General features: G+C 30.7%; 1 long non-coding RNA gene across 1 annotated transcript; it reads left to right on the top strand.

The window, feature by feature from the left end:
• The first annotated feature begins 229 nt into the window (after nt 1-229).
• LOC126690858 (uncharacterized) lies at nt 230-2,392 on the top strand. The gene is made up of 2 exons (XR_007644753.1): nt 230-978; nt 2,112-2,392. It is a non-coding gene; the product is annotated as an uncharacterized LOC126690858 (long non-coding RNA).
• Nucleotides 2,393-6,470: the final 4,078 nt, after the last annotated feature.

Genomic DNA, 6,470 nt, shown 5'->3' on the forward strand with positions numbered 1-6,470 from the left:
TTTCTTCTCTGCAACTCCATACACACAAGGTCAGAATAGCGTGGTTAATTTCCCTCTTTCGGATACTCTCTCTGATGATTTGGCCCACTTTTTAACTGTTTGCATGTTCCGTTCCAAACCAACAGACAGAGGAAAAAAGAAAATCCAAAATGTTTGGCTACCTTTTTCCCTAATTTCCCATATAGTTGCTTTGTAGACAAAATAGAAAAAATTATTATTGAAATCCATGACAGTTTGGCCGTGTAATCCATAGAAAGTTTGGTGGTAAATCCCTATTTCTATCTCCTCATAATCATTTTTTCTCTTCTTGGAAGAATATGAAACTTAATCTTAAAATGAACTTTTAGACTCTAATTCTTATAGGGCTCCCAAGTTGGAACCCTTCTATATTTTTCTCTATAAAATTGAATGACAATTGCCTTTAAGATTATGTATTTGAAAGTTAGGGGAACTATTATGTACTCTATAATGAATAGGAACTATTTGTGGTGCTTTCTGACAGATTAAGCTTCTAGAGATAGTTGTGTAAAGCTTATTTAATTGCTAAAAAGAGTTTCTTAAATTGCCAAAATGTGTTTTGAATTTGCTTCTCAATATTGCTTCCTTAACATATAAAGGGCTTGATGATTAGTGAATAAAATTGAAATGCATCTTACATGATATTATTATGAATATAGATATTTCAAGTCATTTTGCAACAACGTATGTGAAATCTAACAGCATCTGATGTCCATAACTAGATTCTGTAAGCAGCAAACCATACATTTGATTGGATTTGTGAATGCTAAATATGTGCTCTTTAATGAACAGGAACTAGATTCTCTCGACATTATTAGACTTTTCACTTTTGTGAGGTGCAAACTGGAATTTTGTGTATGGACATGATGCTATAGATTTCTGTTGGGTATCAGTATAGCCAATTCATATTTCATGGGGCTGGTATCTCACCCTTTCAATTGCCAGGTGCTCTATACAAAGGTCTGTTGCTAAAAGCAAAACATGAGGGTTCCAAGTAAAATAATAGTTTTCCTTTAAATTGGTTTGAAGAAATCTCCTCCAACCAATTACATGGCATTTAGATGATGAACCACATGTACTTTAATCACATGACATGTTAAGCCATATTTAATCAAGTAACTTGACTATTAAATTGATCACGTGTGGATGATCAGTTGAATGCCATATGGTGAGTTGGAGGGAAAACTATGTTCCAAGAAAAATCCTTCTTTTGATGGAATCATTGTGTTTTCCTCACAATCACTATGCCTTTCTCATCTGTCACAAATATAATGCTGAACATTTTCATCTAGGCATCAATTGTCCAAAAATGGCTTTATAGCGGTTGTGACAAGTGTTTTAGGACTTAATATGCATGAAGAGTACAAGATGAAGTTATCATCATGCAAGATGAAATTATCAACATGACAAACTCGCTATTCTCACATGAAAATTAGTCTATAGGAAACCATTGGATCAATTTCCTGTAGAAATTTATTTTTCCTGATTTTTGGCGGCATGAGCTCTTAGTTACCAAGTAGCTAGGAATGCTGAGAATGAATTTTTACAAATTTTTTAATTTGTCACTGAGAATGAATTGTTAGCTCAGTGAATTTGGGTTTGATTTAGAGGTGGCTCGGTGTTTTTGAAAGTATATTCATAAAAAAATTGTGGGTCTGTGAATGTGATCTTACATTGGAGATTTTTACTGATTTGGTGGTGGCAGTGGTATTGAACTTGGAATTTTTTTTTTTTTTGCATACAGGTTTGCATTAGTGAATTAAACTTATCTTCTAATGAGATTAGATTTTATACTCCAATATTTGTTTCTATGATTGATTACAGACCACAGTTTGATATTTTGGTTTTCTGATTACAGAATATATTCTTTCTTTCATTTATTTATGTGCCCTATATAGGGGCTGTCTTATTGTTTGATTTATTTTTTCACTTGATGTATCAAAATTTTGTAGATGCAACAACCTTTTTTTTGGTTACTAATATTCCAATCTGACTAGATTGTAATAAAGCTTTAGCATTTTTTTAAAAGCATGTTGAGTATGTTACTTTTGAGAAAACTGGTAGTAATAATGCATTTATTTGTTTAATGACAGGCATATATTAATTTTGAAATATCAAAGGGTGTGGTTGAATGGATCAGAGAGCTTGATGAGAGACTTATAGACATATTAAAGCATTTGAAGGTCTGGATAAGCCATAAAAAGTTGGAGGTTACTTTTAACTTTGTGCCTAGATAGAATAAACCACTCAAATTTCTTATATTGGTGTACTGTTTTAAGAGATTTGAGCTTTTATAGGACTTTGAACTTCTGTTAATATTCATGTATTACTTAAGGTTTTTTTTTTGTATGGAAACTTCCATATGGATCTAACATTTCTTTATTGTTATATTCTTTTTTTAATTATGTTTTAATTACTTGAATTTTTTCCTTGAATTAGAAGCATATAAGTTTGTGAATGTATAAGAAAACTTGCTTTGTTCTGTATAACCAAATTTGTAGTCCAACTTGCAATACATTTTGATTGCAAGGAGATATGGGTACACTTTTTGCAATTTCATATTCTGCCCTGCTGTTATAACTCTCCATACACTTTCAATAACGCAATGAATCTATGTATAACACAAAATAAATAAATAAATAAAACAATTGGTGTATTGTTTACCGTAGATTATGATCAAACTTTGTGGTTTATATGCATTTATGATTTTTTATTTATTTAAATTTTATAGTTTCTTATCAAGCTTCTAAGATACATTTACTTTGTGCAGTATATAAGTGTTGGGGTTGAACGGAATCTACAAATGTCTATATTTATTCCTCACAAAAGGGACATGATAGACGGAAAATAAGAAGGGAAAACAATATTTGGTCGATTGGAAAGGAGCAAGAACAAAAAGAACAACTGAGATATAAAATGAGCATTGAGCACATAACCACACAAAAAGCAATGTAAAGGCACATTGGAATTCAAAAGGAAAAAAAGTTAGCTGATGCTGAATCAGCATCTTCAAATGCACTTGGTTGAATTGTTTTAGATTTAGATATTTGAGTTAGATTTGGTTAAATTAGTTTTTGGTATCTGCCTATGGTGTTTATAATTAGATTTGTAAATGGAGATATGTGTTGGGTGTTTAGTATGTGGTAAAAGTGTATTTAAATATTATTTTTTTTAAAAAAAATTCTTTCTAATAAATATAAATAAAAAGTTTCCCGCACATAGTGCGGGTTAAAAAGCTAGTATATATAAAAGCAGAGACCATATGCAAGAGTGCATGAGATTCTGCCAAGTGGCACTCTAATTTTGCATTGTGCATTTTTTTTTTTTTTACCTCTTTCATTTAAGTGTTTTTAGTGTTATGCAAAAGTTCATATTAACTTATTTTCCTATTAGCTTATTAATGTCCCATTAATTTACTAAACTTACACCACACCTTTCTCTATTCTTCATGTCTTTTAGCACACCCACCATTTTAGTATTTTAAAAAAAGAAAAAAAATAATAATTAAGGACTAATAATAATAACTAACCAGATAAGGCTTTGAAGAAAGATAGAGAGACACAAAAATGTTGTGGATTGTTATATAAAACGCACTGTTTCACTAAAAAAAAAAAAAAAACCTAAGACTGACAAAACATTTGAAAGAGAGAGAGAGGAATCTAAGGGGTCATTGCCTTTGTTATACAGGCCACCCACTAACATCAAGACATCGAAACCCCTACAGGTTTTTTTTTTTTTTTTTTCCTTTTTCTTTTTAAAATTAGTGGCTTAAATATAATTTAGGTTTACAAATATAAACATTAACATGAGCATGAACATGAAGGTAGATTTCTATTCATTTTCTTGAAGAAAAAATATACTTACAAAAAATTCTAAACTTTATTAAGTAAAGAAGAATCAAGTTATAGATAGCAAAATCAACAAACCAAAAATTTTAGGAGACTAAGAGGAGCCATTACTCTTTTGAAACAACCCAAAATACTCAAGGAATAAAAAAAAAAAACCATCCACTCTACACATCCATTGCAACTACTTTAGCTAAAGGAAAACAATATATATATATATATATATATTTTTATTATTTATTTAGAAATAATTACAGTATCTATGCTAACCCCGCAACTTGAACCTTTTCTCCTTGACTCCCACAATTTGAACATTTTCTCCCTTAAACCCAAGACACTTTGTGTTTGAGGAGGTGCCAATTCAGTTACATGGCCCTCGACATATATATATCTCATTCAATAAATATAGAACTTCCTTTAAAAAAAAATTAATATGTTTATCATAATTAAGGGAAATCCTAATGGGTACTTCACTTGAGCATATGTGAAAAAGGCATATACATACCACAAATGGCAAAGGAGAAAGAAAAAGTTGCTAATCCCTTTTAATATGGTTAATTGCTTTGCCTCAATTAGGCACCCAAACAACATACCGCTTATTCATTCCACAACCACAAATGACAATGCAGCATTGGCCATCGGTAATTGCTAATCTGAAAGTATAGATTTCTTTAATAGCTCTACCTTCGTTTCTTTTGGCTAATATGTCTTTACCAAATCAAAATCAAACCACAAAAATCATATTAAATCACCAAATTAGTGTTTAAAATTATAATTAAATTTTTAAAAGAAATGTAGGCACAATTGCAAAAAAAATTCATGTAACTAAGTCACACTTAGGAATATTGGACCCTTTTCCCTTTGTATAAATAGGGGGTCCCAATGGGATAAGAGGGCTAACAATTTTCTCTCCAAAACATTTATTGTAGGAACATAAAAGTTTTCCATCGTAGACTTTTCACGCTTAAAGAACATGACTTGCCAACTAATCAACCTATAGTTTTTAGTACCTACAGCAATTTCACAACATCAAGAACAAACCCCAGTGTATATAGTGTCAAATTCCATAGTCTCCTATTATATCAAATGAGTGTTTAATTTTTCTCGCAAAGTATTGAATAGTAAAGCTTCTGGGCCATAGTCTCAAATACAACTCTCAATCATGTTGGACTTGGATGACACCTTTCCATAATATATCATTATGAGATGCAGAAAAAATTTGGAGTGTACACAACGTTTAGTATGGATGGGAAGAAATTTCATCCTATTCCAATTGGTTAGGTCAATAAGGGACCTATTCCAATTTAATGATCTTGGAATTTTGTATACAAGTAATAATCAAGGAAACTTCCACCTAAAAGTCGGACTTTTGGCAAGAGAGAAAATTGATGTCTAGACAAATCAAGCCAACCAAAATGGACCATATTCTTAATTTCTTATCTTGATTTGTTCCATGTACAAGATTTACAATCAATGCTTGGTGTATAAAAGTTGAACATCTTATCTAAAGTTCATCCTTTGAAAGTTTGAGAAAAAATTCATTTAAACCAACACAATATATAAATTATAAAGAAATCAAAGAAAAATTGTAACTAAGTCACACTTAGGAATATTGGACCCTTTTCCCTTTGTATAAATAGGGGGTCCCAATGGGATAAGAGGGCTAACAATTTTCTCTCCAAAACATTTATTGTAGGAACATAAAAGTTTTCCATCGTAGACTTTTCACGCTTAAAGAACATGACTTGCCAACTAATCAACCTATAGTTTTTAGTACCTACAGCAATTTCACAACATCAAGAACAAACCCCAGTGTATACAGTGTCAAATTCCATAGTCTCCTATTATATCAAATGAGTGTTTAATTTTTCTCGCAAAGTATTGAATAGTAAAGCTTCTGGGCCATAGTCTCAACTACAACTCTCAATCATGTTGGACTTGGATGACACCTTTCCATAATATATCATTATGAGATGCAGAAAAAATTTGGAGTGTACACAACGTTTAGTATGGATGGGAAGAAATTTCATCCTATTCCAATTGGTTAGGTCAATAAGGGACCTATTCCAATTTAATGATCTTGGAATTTTGTATACAAGTAATAATCAAGGAAACTTCCACCTAAAAGTCGGACTTTTGGCAAGAGAGAAAATTGATGTCTAGACAAATCAAGCCAACCAAAATGGACCATATTCTTAATTTCTTATCTTGATTTGTTCCATGTACAAGATTTACAATCAATGCTTGGTGTATAAAAGTTGAACATCTTATCTAAAGTTCATCCTTTGAAAGTTTGAGAAAAAATTCATTTAAACCAACACAATATATAAATTATAAAGAAATCAAAGAAAAATTGTCAAAAATAATGAAAATTTAATTTGTGCTTAAATTCTTATAAGGATGAACACAATAACAATATTCTTTTTTATTTATTTATTTAAATAAAGATTAAAAAAAAATCTATGCTTATTTTGTACGTATGATAAAGTCCTATCACAAAGTTTTTTTAGACTCATGCTGATTAGTGATTAGGAGTTATAAAGGAATAATCATCAATATATATATATATATATATATATAAAGCAGAGATCTCATGTGGGAGTACAT

This window comes from Quercus robur, chromosome 7 (assembly GCF_932294415.1).
Source record: "Quercus robur chromosome 7, dhQueRobu3.1, whole genome shotgun sequence".
Lineage (NCBI taxonomy): Eukaryota > Viridiplantae > Streptophyta > Magnoliopsida > Fagales > Fagaceae > Quercus > Quercus robur.